The 14141-nt window shown below is 36.7% G+C and overlaps 1 pseudogene; it reads right to left on the bottom strand.

The window, feature by feature from the left end:
- Positions 1-12942: 12942 nt before the first annotated feature.
- On the bottom strand, positions 12943-13775 carry LOC125876868 (40S ribosomal protein S2-4-like; annotated as a pseudogene).
- Positions 13776-14141: the final 366 nt, after the last annotated feature.

The raw sequence follows: 14141 nt of genomic DNA, 5'->3' as shown, positions 1-14141 counted from the left end.
TATATTCGAACATATAATCTTTCAACTTTTTGAAAGAAAATTTAAATATTTGAAAACTATTAAGAAGAAGCATTCAAGGCTTGTGTAAAAGACGTAATATCAGAAGTCTCAAGAATATTTTGTAGAACACTGCCTCAAAGAATCACTCTCGTTATTAAGCCCTTCGTTCTACTAATAAAGAAAGGATCCTTCAAGATATTTTATTTCTTACAAAAATTCAATATAGTTAAAAGATAATATAAATAATTACAGTCAATGAATGACTTATTTGAATCATTAAATTTGGACGGAAGAAGTAATTGTTAGTCCAATTGATGAGTTGGTCCTTATCAACTCATTAGACTCAAATTCATGAATTATTGTTATGTTTTAATGCTAATTGAGGGAATTTTAGGCCCTAGTTCTCTTGTGTACAAACATTCCTTGAAAAATTGTGTTTGAAAGTTTTGAAACTTAAAATCACTGAAGTACACAGACAGAGGAACCGACGTGCCGCATGAGCGAGCTGAATAAATGCTATCCATGTATTAACCAATTTGGCTTTGATTCTATTGTGTCAAAATCCCATCAAAATGTACACACCGCTAGTTATTTCCAATCTCGGTAGAACCTATATTTGTTGATTCCTTACTTTTGATACTTGATATTGATAATTTATAGTTGTTCCCTAAATCCCCCCTTTTTATATACTTGTTGAGAGTACAGTGTGCTAGTTTGTCTTGGATTGAGAAATCAATTGGAGAGTGATCCCGACTGCCAATCCTTGTTGCTAGATCCTGACCTTTAAAGTTAGGTATTGTTTTGCAAACGACCGCCTATGCCCTTAAAATGAAACACACTTAAGCGTTCATAAAAAATGACGTTGTTGCTAGAGATTGTCTTATGATCATCTCTAGTTGATTTTGAATTCAAACTTTCGTGCATTTTCTTGTTCTTGTTACTTTTTTATGTTGTTGATTATGAAAATAGGGAAAGATGAGCCACACAGATGATAATGAGAGTGTGGTTGGGTTGGTAAATGATTTGGGTGATATGCCCATTGATCTAGGTGTTGCAAGAGCCATTCCCTTATCACCTACGGTAGGGAATGCGGTTTTCCAAGTAAAAAGTCTTATGTTGCAGCTCCTTCAAATGAAAGGTATATTGAAAGGGCAAGTTGTTGAAGATACAAATCGACACCTACAAAATTTTGTGGATGTATGTCTTTCGTAGAAAATGAGGAACATTAGTCAAGGATGTATTTGGCTAAGTTTGTTTCCTTCCTCATTGACCAGAGAAGAAACGTCATGGATTAGTGAAATACCTCAAGGGTCCATAACATCTTGGGCTGAACTAAAGACTGTATTTCTTTAGAGATATTTCCCACCCTCATGGATGCTTATATTGCGAGATGAAATAAATAATTTTCTGCAATTACCAGGGTAAGCTATGCATGAAGTGTGGTTAAGGTTTAAAAAGAAGGTTCCTATGTATTTAAACCATGCATTGTCAAATGGAGTGTTGCTACAAATTTTCTATGGTTCGTTAGATGCCCTGATCCAAGCGGTAGTGAGTAACTTGACTGAAGGTTCTTTCATAAGCCTGACTTATCCATTGGCTTCTATTTCTCTTGATAAAATGGCGATGACCAATATTTCTTAGCAAACTAGGGACAATGAAAGGTATTTGGGTATAGCAATTTCGACCATGGAAAATGAGATGAGAAGGAAGGAAGAAGATCGGGATAAACAAATGGACAAAATGATAACGAACGTAGAGCTTTTAGCTAAGCATATGATGGGGACTGAAAAAAGTGTAAATAATATTAGATCACATGGTGCATCATCAATTGAAGAAGATTATTCTTATTCCTCATTTGATGAGGATATCAAATACTTTGTGAACCAAGGGTTGGATTTTCGACTGGGGTACCAAGAGACCACTCAAGGTCATTGGCGTCCCCGAGAGGAAAATTAAGGTTGGAGAGATAGAGATGATCTATGGAGAGACTGAGATAGGTAGTGTCATGAGCAAGATCTAGCAAGAGTAGATGAGAGGTACAATCATCGAAGTTCAAACATTTATTTGCCTCCACAAAAATCTGATGCTGCCCACAACCAAGCAAGTGTGAGTGACCCAGCAAGTTCAAAGATTGAGGATATGCTAAATGAGTTCTCAAGAGGGTCGAGATTACATATAACGGAGTAGAAGAGATCAAAAGTGATGTGTATAACTTAATCCAAACAGTGAGCTCTCATTTACTATATTTAAGAACTTGGAGACTCAAATGAATCATCTCTCGACTCAAATGAATCAAAGAGCCAAAGATACACTTCCTAGTAATACTCTTCAAAACCCAAAAAAAGATGGCCATTATTTGGTGATAGTTACTAGGAGTGGAAAAATTATTTATGATGCCAAGGTTATGCCTAAGAAAGTGGAAAATGAGAAATGTTAAGATAGGCCTAGTGCACCCATCCATATTGCTGTTAATGAACACTTGGGAGGAAATGGTTGTAGATCTTCTTTGTCTACTTTTGTTAAGTGTGGAAGGAAGCATGATGGTAAATTCTTAGCGGTATGGATGATTTCTTTGGTTGTTGTAAGAGTTGTCGGAAGATAAGGGATTGTCCATCACTTGCTACTACGGGATGAGATGGTAGACAAGCTCTTCCTAGTGGTTCGGGTTTAAGTGCTCCAAAGAAAAACCAATTCTATGCACTCCAAACTTGACATGATCAAGAGGATTCTACTGATGTGGTTACCAATATGTTGAAAGTCTTCCATCTTGATGTTTATTTTTTGCTCGATCTTGGTGATACTTTCTTTTTTGTGATGCCATATGTGGCTATGAGGTTTGATGTTACTCCAGATGTGTTGTTAGACACTTTTTTTTTTTGTCTCTACTCCTATTGGTAAATCTATTATAGCTAAGAGTCTATAGAAATTTTTCCTTCTCCTTCTCCCATAGAGTCACTCATGTTAATCTTGTAGATATGTTAGATTTTGATGTAATTCTTGATATGGATTGAATCCATTCTTGTTATGCTTATGTTGATTATAGAACCCGAGTGGTTAAGTTTCAGTTTCCTAATGATCCCGTCCTAGAGTGGAAATAGGGGAAATTATATGCCTAAGGTTCAGTTTGTTTCTTGTCTAAAAGCTAAAAATGATTTCTAAGTGATGGATATATCATGTTGTTTGGTTTAGGGATATAGATTCTAAAACCCCCATTCTTGAGTCAGTCGCCATCGTAAATGAGTTCCTGAAAGTATTTTCTGATTATTTACCCGGTGTTCCTCCCTAAAGGGAAATAGAGTTCGGTATTGACCTTTTCCTAGATATGCAACTTATATATATTCCTCCTTACCATATGGATCCAATAGAACTTAAGGAATAAAAGGAGCAATTGAAAGATTTTTTGGATAAGGGTTTCATCCGACCGGGTATCTCTCCACGGGGCTCACCGGTTTTGTTTGTTCGTAAGAAGGATGGTTCACTTCACATGTATATTGAATACTAACAATTGAACAAGGTTACCATTAATAATAAGTACCCTTTTCTGATGATTGATGATTTATTTGATCAACTCCAAGGAGTGAGTTATTTCTCTAAGATCGACCTCCTATCGGGTTATCACCAATTGAGGGTGAAAGAGAGTGACATCCCGGAGATGGATTTTCGAACTTGGTATGGTCATTATGAGGTTTTGGTAATGCAATTTGGTTTGACTTATGCTCTAGCGACATTTATAGATTTGATGACTAGGGTCTTCAAGCAATATCTTGATATGTTTGTGATTGTGTTTATTGATGATATTTTGATTTAGTCACGGAGTGAGGATGAACATGTAGAGCTTGTTTTTGCAAATTCTCAACAATCATGAGGTATATGCTAAGTTTAACAAGTGTGAGTGTTGGTTGAGGTATGCTGCTTTCCTTGGTCATATTGTCTCCGGTGAAGGTATTCAAGTCGATTCTAAGAAAATAGAGGCGGTTAAGAATTTGCCTAGACCTTTGTCCGTTTCGAATATATGGAGTTTCTTGGATTTGGACTGTTATTATAGAAGGTTTGTGGAAGGATTTTCCTCTATTGCTTTTCCTTTGACCACATTGAGTCAAAAAAAGGTAAAATTCATATGGTCGGAAGCTTGTGAAAAAAGTTCCCAAGAGTTGAAGGATAAACCCACTTCAACTCCTATTTTGACACTACCAGAAGAATTAATTGAATCTGTGGTGTATTCTGACGCTTCATGGATTGGTATTGGTTGTGTTTTGATGCAGCATGGGAAAGTCATTGCTTATACTTCGAGGCAATTGAAAGTGCATGAAAAGAACTATCCTACCTATGATTTGGAATTAGCAACAACTATTTTTACTCTAAAAATTTGGAGGAATTATTTGTATTGTCTACATGTAGATGTGTTCACAACCACAAGAGTTTGAAATATGTTTTCACTCAAAGGGAATTGAATATTCACCAAAGAAAGTGACTTGAGTTGATAAAAGATTATGACGTGAGTATCCTTTATCACCTGGACAAAGCCAATATGGTAGTCGATGCCTTAAGTCGGTTGTTAATGAGTGATGATCATAGATTAGTTTGACTAGGTGTTTGGTTGGTTGATTCAAGTGAGGGTGGTGTAGTTGTTCATAATGGTTCGACATAATCTTTTTTTTCGGATGCGAAAGCAAAGAAAGGCTTTGATCCGATCTTGGTTGAGTTAAAGGAAGTGGTGCTTAAAAAGTCTGTTGAGGCTTTTTCCCGGGGGGTGGATGGTGTGCTTTGAAATCAAGGTCATTTATGCATTCCCAATATTGATGACTTGAGAGAGCAAGTTTGACCAGAAGCCCATAGTTCTCTGTATTGTATTCATCCGAGAGCCACCAAGATGTACCATGATTTGCGGGAGGTTTATTGGTGGAATGGGATGAGAGGGATACTACGGAATTTGTGGCTAAGTGTCCTATTTTTCAAAAAGTTAAAGTTGAATAGAAAAAGCAGTGATGTTTGTCCCAAGATATTAGTATTTCTACTTGGAAATAGAAAGATTTGAATATGAACTTTATTGTTGGCTTACCCCGCACCCAACGACAACATGATTCGATTTGGGTTATTGTTGGTTGTATGAAGAAATCAAATTATTTCATTCCTGTAAAGGTTTATTATTCGGCGGAATATTATGCAAAGTTGTATCTAAAGGAAATGATTAGGTTGCATGGAGTGCCCCTATCCATTATCTCCGATTATGGTATCCAATTTACTTTTGAATTTTGGAAGTCATTCCGAAAGGGTCATGGTATACGTGTCAAACGTAGTACATTTCATCCTCAAACCAATGGGTAAGCATAGCATACTATTCAAACTTTGGAAGATATGTTGAGAGGTTATGTGATTGACTTCAAGAGTAATTGGGATGATCAATTGCCTATGATTGTGTTTGCATATAATAATAACTATCATTCAAGTGTTGCTGTGACTCCAATTGAGGCTCTTTATAGTAAGAGGTGTAGACCTCCTATAGGTTTTCTTGAGGTAGGCGAGGTTGCTTTGATAGGCCCCGAATTAGTCCATGTCACCATGAAAAAAGTTCAACTTATTAGAGAAAGGTTTAAAATGGCTCAAGTCGACAAAAGACTTATGCAGTTATTAGAAGAAGAGATCTTGAGTTTGAAGTTGATGATTAGGTTTACTTGAAGATTTCACCTATGAAGGGTGTATGAGATTAGGTAAGAAAGGGAAGCTTAGTCCCTATAAAGTATTGAGGCGAATTGACAAGGTTTCTTATGAACTAGATTTGCCTAATGATTTAGCATCGGTACATCTGATTTTCCATGTGTCCTTATTGAAAAAGTGTGTTGGAGATCCGACATTTGTACCATTATAGAATCTTGGTATAAAGGAAAGACTTTCGTATGAATAAGTTTCAATAGAGATTTTAGACTGGCAAGTTTGAAGGTTGAGGAATAAACTATGGAAGTTGCATTTGTAAAAGTGTTGTGGAGGAATCAAGAGGTTGAGGGTGCTACTTGGGAGGCCGAGGCCGATATGATGTCCCGATATCCTCATCTTTTTCCCTCCCATTCTACTTTAGCTTAAAGTATTTCGCTTTTCTTGGTTCATTCTTTTGGTTTCATGTGTCTTAGTCATTCCCATGTTTCCATGTGCATGCAAGTATGTTTAATGAAATGATGTTTGAGTATGTTTTTAGCTTGGAGTTATTTTCCTCCTCGGATATGTGTATTTTGATGAAAATGCATTCATGATGAGTTGTTAGTTTCTCTCTTACTCTTTTCATACTAGCTTGAGTTCCATTCGAGGACGAGTGTTTCCAAGGGGGAGATATTGTACCACCTCGGACTGTGAGAAAGGTCAAAGTGGGTTAACACACAAATCCACAAACCCAAAATGGACCATGAACCGTTCACAAAACCCTAAACTCTCCATTTAGGGGTCTTTGACCCATTTAGGCTTAGTGGCCTTTCCGTTTAGAGCTGCTAGGATTTGGGTTCATCTAAATGGATCCCTAAACGGACAGTGAAGATCTGTACGGCCTGTTTAGGGGTCCATACAGATGACCCATCAACTTTTAAGTTAGGGTCATTTTGAACTTTCCCCTATGTGTTTGATACCTAAGTTATGTCATTTTAACCCCTATTCTAAGCTATATATAACCTAATTAAGTCCTAAAGCTACCTATTCTAAATTATTCCCACAAAATCACAAATTCCCTCCAAGTTCTTCCCCAAAATTCTCTCTCTAGAGCTAAGGAAGTAGAAGAAGGGTCTCACTTCAAGGTCTCCAATTCACCATAGCTTTTGGGATTTGATCATTAAGGTATGTTAGTATTCACCTATAGAGTCCTTTCCTTTATAGTGTTCCCAAGATCTTCCAATTTACAAGTTAGATTCTCAATTCAAAAGTTAAGGTTTTATTCAATTCTCATGTGATCTCATCAATTGTAATTTTATTGATTAATTTATATCTTTTGATGCTTGAATTGAATTGATTTCATGATTTTAAGTTGAAATCACATGAATCCATGAGTGATCCATGATTTGATGATGAACCCATGATGAAGCTTATGAACTATGAATATATGAATTTATAAAGATATGCATGCTTAGAAGAAATTGATGTAATTGAATTGAGGATGCTTTGAGAGGAAAGTGTAAATGTTGTTGTGAAAGAGTTTCTCATATACTTATATGATCATGATGGTGAAAGGTTTTATCACATAAGGATTAAATAGGTTAAAAGATTTTCTCACCTAAGTTGAATCAATATTTAAGAAGCTATCCTAATTAACTTTAGCCTGGATGGATTGCTTAATTGTGCCTTTCCATGGATAATGAAGTGGTTATGATTAATGTGTATTTTATGGGATTTTACTTAGTACCAAGAGGATATTGAGATGGAGGATCTCCTGTTAGTAGAGGCCGGGTCTCTAGTAGCAATTTTCTTGTCCCTAACTACGTGCCCCCGTAGGATGTATAGCTAGGTGATCCACGTAAGCTAGAAGTTTAAGGTTGTTGCCTTGGCAAGAAATGACATCTCTTCAGGTGTGGGTAAGACACCAGATTCCATGTTTTAGCTCATATGGTCTATGTCGGTTAATGGTGAACTTCTCACAATAATGAAAAGGTTACTTTCAAAGTATCTCACAAATGTTTTAAATATGTTAAAGCTTACATTGACCATGATTATGACTTATGTTTTTTAACCTTTTGATATTATGATTTAGCTTATTCATTGCATGTCATATAAAGTCATTTTTAGCACGATTTCATACCTTTTTATGTATTTCTATTATACTAGGTACATTTCATGTACTAATGCATACTTGTGCCTACATTGTTTCACTAATGTAGGGTTCGACGTCCTACCTCTCATACTTGTGGCTAGTTGTTCTCATTGATGATTCGAAGATCAAGAGTTGGTGATTCCGCATGTTCCGAGGACTATGCCACTTATGTTTCTTTCCTTACTTTAGTTTTTAGACATGTGTACGTGATGTATAAGTTATGTCCCAATAACTTCTTTTGATGTTTAGATGGCTTGTTGAGACTATGTTAAACTTACGCTTTATCAAACTCTTTTATAATGTAAGAATTTGACTCTTGAAATCTTTATTTCTATTATGATGTACGCCAATTGACTTGTGTAGGGCCTTTCGGAGTTTAATACGTCAAGTTACACCTAGGGTATACTTTGGGTTATGACACACTCATATCATTAACTTGTTTTCACCTTATTTATCCCATTCATGACAGCAATCATTTATTCAAACACCCATTTTTGTTTTCATCGAGGCATGTAAATAATATGAGCTCGCACCAAGTTTTTTTGTTTTCCTTCTTTTAGATCTTTCATCCATGGGTTCACTAAACACTTTTCAATTGAAGCTTATGGTGCTCTAAGCACTTAAATTCATTCCTTTTTTATTTCTTAATGCACACTTCTCCAAACATAAGCTTTTTCCTACATCACATTTTCAATCTTTTCTTCTTCCCCAAACGTAGGCTTTTAGCCTATAATTTCATCATTAGCAATTAGGGAGATGAGGGTGCCAAAGTAGAGGATTAAAAAGGACAAAGTATTCAACCTAGTCACCAAAGAAATTTGTTAAGGCTCAATGGAGTTGACTAAGATCAATGTCAAAGGAAGGAGAATTTGGGTAAAGTGACTATTCAAAAAAGGCCTAGGTTTTTCTTACATGCCAAGCCATATCAAGAATTTCACCTTGAATCACATTTTGGGGCATGTTCTAGAGAATATGCATATACAAGAATTATTCAGAACCTCACCTCACAAGGGATCATGAACCAACAAGGTCTTAAGCTAGTTTGAAAATCAATTGACTCGAATGACTTTTGAAAAACTACAACAGATGAATCAGCATTCGCTTGTAAATCACAAAGCCAAATGAAAAATGTACAAGTGATGATGAGAGATTGCATTGGAATTCACTTTTCCCTTATTTTTCTAAAAACTTTTTCAAAATTCCTTTGCCAACAAATTTTTTGGTGGTCCCACTTACGAGAAGTATGTCATCCCGATTCGACACACAAAAACAATTATCAAGATAAAGAAAACTTTTATCCTTATGAAAGAATCATGGTATGAAGAAAATCCTTGGAGTTTATTTGATTATTTACTATTCACAAAGGTTATATTAAATCGCGCGATCACTGTTCATTGAGAGAACAAGGCCAAGCTAGGGAACTAAATGCAAGTAGCAAGCACATGTAGTAAAAAAAATGTAAATATAGGACCAACATGGCTAAAAACAACACCAAGGTAACAGAAGATCAAGTCCAACAATGGCACAATTCAAACATTAAAACAGGCCCACCAACGACCTAAAACATTCAAACATGTCTGACAAGGGCTCAAAAGTATTATCCAAATAACTACGAAAGCCCTACAAGGACACAAATTAACAGAAAGCAATAAAAATATCAATCCAACACGGTACAATAGCCACCAGCACCAACAACTAAAGATAAGCATTGCCCTCAATGCTTGCACAATAAAAATAAAAGGGAAAAAACATCCTGATCACTTTTCTTATTTCTTCATTGTCATCCTTGGGCTGATCGTTTGGAATGCTAGACCCCGCTCCACCCATTTACAAGTGAGATGTTCTCTATGACACCTTCAAAACTCGCTGCAAATTCTTGTATTCGTCTTCTAACTGTGGCAAAGCATTTACCGGCCCAAGTGTACTCATTGGTGATCTCATTGACTCCTCAAGCAAGGACATGTTTGCTGACGTCATAGGTGCTTTTCCCTTCATTATGTTTATATTGGCCCAAAGAGTAGTGACAACACCTTTCACCATATCAACTCATTTGCACAAGTTGTTCAAGTTATCCACCAAACCTTATATCATATTTTCTGCCACATTATTAAGCATTGCAGATAACACCTTGGCAAGTCTTGTGAGTTGGCACTCATTGACATAGGTGATTTCTACAAAATTGTGATAGGAAATTTTACTAGGAATATAATATGGTGGAGAGAAGTATGGTATAGTGCCCTCCCAAATGGAGGAATTTCCTAACACCACATGAGTTTGGTCATTCGGAGTAGCATGGCTTGGTGACTGGTCATGTCTTCTCTCAAAAGACCCCAAAACTTGTATTTTTTTATTTTTCATTTTGTGGGATTCTACATCTCTATTTCAATCTAGATCAATCTCCCCAATAATGGGGGAAGAAATATCAAAAGTAAAATAGTGAATACCTGCTTGAGCTTATAATTTGTTGATCAAGACCCTAAATGGCATTGAGATACCCTTTTGGGGGGATTTCCACCACTTTTTCACAACCACCACATTATCATAATTAATGTGAATGTTGAGTATGAGGCAAGAATTAACAATGGTAGCCTCTTTATACACCTGTGATCAATTTTTGAAGGAATGAGGTCGGAAAACACAAAGTTGAGCCATAATTTGGCTTCAAAGTTAAGGTTTTCACGAGAAATCTCTCATTCCACAGAGTCCTAGGACGGTTGGTCCACAACAGTTGTATTATATACCTATTGGAGTTGACTGCATTTGGTGGCAATCTTCTGTGCGAATATAGACCTTCAATGATTTGCTCAGCCTAGAAAAGGGAGTTGATGGCTGCCAAAGTTATGTCATAATCTAAACCCTACATCATGATAGAGAGAGAGTTAGCAAACTTCTCAAGTGGTACATAGTGGCCCATTGGATCTTGCCTCGCTTGATAAAAGGCATAGAACTCGAATACCAACTAAGGGAAAAATCCTAACGAGACATCAGCTATAGGAAACCAGTCCCTATCCATGAGCTACTAGACTATATTAGGGAATTCCTCCCCTAAACCAGCCAAGTTGAACTTCTTCTATGGCGTGTAGGTCTAGGTAGTCTTGAATAGAGTGTAGTACTCTTTCATTCCCTTTACACAAAAGCAGATTCACTCTTTCTCACTAACAGTGTTCTGAGGAGCTTTGTTCTTGTTCTTGCCTTGGAAGAAGGAGGAGGGCTAGCAGCCTACCTATAGGAATGGCTCATGCGAGATGTCATGGTTTACAAAAAGAGTGTGGGACAACACAAAACAAACAACATTTTTTAGTATTTTTCCTTAGGAGATAAAATAGCTAACTATATGAAGTAAATGAAAATAAAAAGAACTAGGATGTAAGAGAATCTCAAAATTTTCGAATTTAGATGCACCAACATCAGAATGTGGTTTGTAGATGGAAAAATAGGTCACTATCAGTTAAAATTAGTAGCCTGTAAATATTTTAAGCTTATTGGAATTACATCGACATTTCATCGATGAAGATCTGCATCTTGGAAGTGTAACATTGATACGAGTCTGTGAAAATAAATTCCTAACTCAATCGGCACCCCACCTATGAAATGCAGGGTAACATCCATTCAACGTGAATGCTCCATAGTGACCCTTTCGACCAAAAAGGCTCCTTTTCAATCCATACATTTGACAAATTTATCCAACATGTTCTCAGATTTCCCCAAAAGATACACAAAGCAATTTTAAACTAACTAGACGATTTTCCTTAAAAAGGACATTACCCCGTTTATCATTGATAATTGTCAAGCAACACAAGCGCACATTCAAGAATAAAAACTCCACTCATTGGCAACACATATCCTCACAACAATATAAATTCAGTTCAAAGCATTCTGACAAAAACTATGTATGCTATACACATGAGATTTCAACCCAAAAGTAAAGAATTCACATAATGAAAAATTTATTTGTATTACCCCATACTTTTTAACACATGTATTACTAAGTTAACTTCGGATGAAAGTATTTACACTCGAGATAGTAAGGTGGTATTTGAGCTCAAATATCAAAGTGTTCAAGTGTATATAGGTGTTAAGTAAAGAAATTAAGAGTTGGAAATGAAATAAAATAAGTGAGTTGCTTGCTTGACTTTATTATGCCAGCAGGTGCATTACCTACTTATAATACATGGATCAAAATAAAAGACCAAGAAGCAGGTGCATCACCTACTTAGACTTTTTGACCAACTTAAAAAGTCCAAGTAGATGCATCACCTACTTGACCAAATCGGTGTCTAAAATGATCAACAAAAGTCGGCGAAAGAGGGCCCTTATACGATCAAGATTAGCTGATATTTTTCTTCATTTTAAATTAAAAATTTAAGATTCTATCAATTCTCTCTCAAGCTCTCTCTTGACCTTTAAACAACGCCGCTATATCCCTCTCGGGTTCTTAAAGTTCTCATCTTTTTTTTTTCAAGTCAAGTGTAGGGCAGCCCTATCAAAGCTAGTAGTCCCACTTTTCCTTAACCTATAAGAGATTTATCCTCTTCTTTAGTTCAAGTTAAAGGAATGTTTAAGTTCTTCAAGAATTAGAAGTCAAGAGTATAAGAATATTCACCAACAAAGGTAGGGTTACTTTCCCAATTTTGTCCATATATATATAAGTTGGGATGGATAATTGTTTATGTGTAATAGGCAAGAATTCATGGACAAGGCTCAAAACTCATAAGAGTTGAAGTTTTGCGGTACAAGGGATCAAATTGCAGATGATCTCACCAAGGCCCTCCCACAAGCCAAGCATGATCAGTTTTGGCAGAAACTTGGAGTTTGTAATTTTGAATCAAGGGGGAGTGTTGAATATTGATTCAAATGTAGTTAGAGGTTCCTATTTAGTTGGCATAATAACACGTTTGTTAGAAGTCCTAGTTGAGTCAAAGCATATCTGCTGTTAGTTGCTAATATTTAGCTTAGTGGATAAGGTTGTGGGTCATTTTTCTTTTAGGTGGTTTAGCCTTAATTCCTATTTAAAGTGTCCTATGTATTTTCTTTAAAATATCATAAATATAACGTGAAAGTTCTTTGCAACTCTTCTTTTATCCTCTTATATGCTGTTTCTTCTTTCTTTATTCTCCAACAAAATTGGTATCAGAGAAGAGAACAACAGAGCACATAAATCAAGCCTCAAACCTCTCAGGTGCTGCCTCTTTGGTGGCGTAGACAATAACCTTATTGGTAGGTTTTGCCAAGATATCAAAGTACTCTTGGAATGGAGATTTGGTAAAGCGAGCCTCTTTCCAAAAATCTGGGGTCAGGAACCCGTAAGTCTTCATTAAACAATCAAATGTCTCCTTAACAAAGTTTCCAAGGGTTTTGGTGGATCCACGAGAAGATGTGAAGACATCTTCAATACTAGCAAACTGAAGGACCTTCTTGGGACACGAGCAACAACAGTACCAGCACCGCGAGGAGGAGGCACCATCCTCACAGTAACTGACCCACATTTCCCTGTAACCCTGCAAGTCACAGTATGTGGCTTCCCAATCTTGTTACCCCAGTAACCTCTCCTCACTGATAGCTTAGCCAATATAAATGCTCTACGAATAGCACTGGCAACTTCCTTCGAGCACTTAACACCCAAACCAACGTGACCATTCCTGTCACCTACAATAAAAAATGCCTTGAACCTGGTTCTATGTCCGGCACTGGTCTGCTTCGAAACCGGCATGATTTTCATCACCTCATCCTTAAAGAGATGATCTGATAAGAGTATCAATGATTTGAAACTCCTTGATTGGGAGTGAGTGAAGTGGATTTGCTCAAGTGACATGATTTTGCCATCTTTCACAAGCCTTCCTAGCTTTGTCACTGGAACCCATTTCTCCTCCTATGCTTTACGGCATGGACGACAACCGCCATGGCCTCTTCTACCATGGTCTCCACCTCTACCACCATGTCTGCCAAATCCATGACTGAATCCTCCTCTCTCCCCTCCTCCTCTCTATGCCATGATTGTAAGTTATTAGGTTTATAGCTAGGGTTTAGAGAGAGTGTGTGATGAAAAAAAATGTATCTTTGTTTGATATAGCACACAATCAAAGCTTATAAGCTATATAATTCATTGAGTGGAAATTTTTTGATCAGTAGAAATGTTATGTTTAATGAAGATGCTAGCTGGAACTTTGATTCTGAGAATGTTATTTCAAATATTAAATTACCGCCTATTGATGAAGCTTTTGAGCAAGAACCTGCAGTAGTTTCTGTTCCAGGGAACGCATCCAACTTTTCTCCAATAAGTAATAGCCGTGCTACTCATCAATCAAGAACCTCTGCTCCAGCAAGTGGTCATAGCTTAACCCCCAAGGAAGTGGCATCA

The sequence above is a fragment of the Solanum stenotomum genome, chromosome 9 (genome assembly GCF_019186545.1).
Source record: "Solanum stenotomum isolate F172 chromosome 9, ASM1918654v1, whole genome shotgun sequence".
In the NCBI taxonomy this organism is placed as follows: Eukaryota; Viridiplantae; Streptophyta; class Magnoliopsida; order Solanales; family Solanaceae; genus Solanum; species Solanum stenotomum.
The sequence above is the reverse complement of the archived record's forward strand: the minus strand, read 5'-3'. Positions and strand labels throughout refer to the sequence as shown.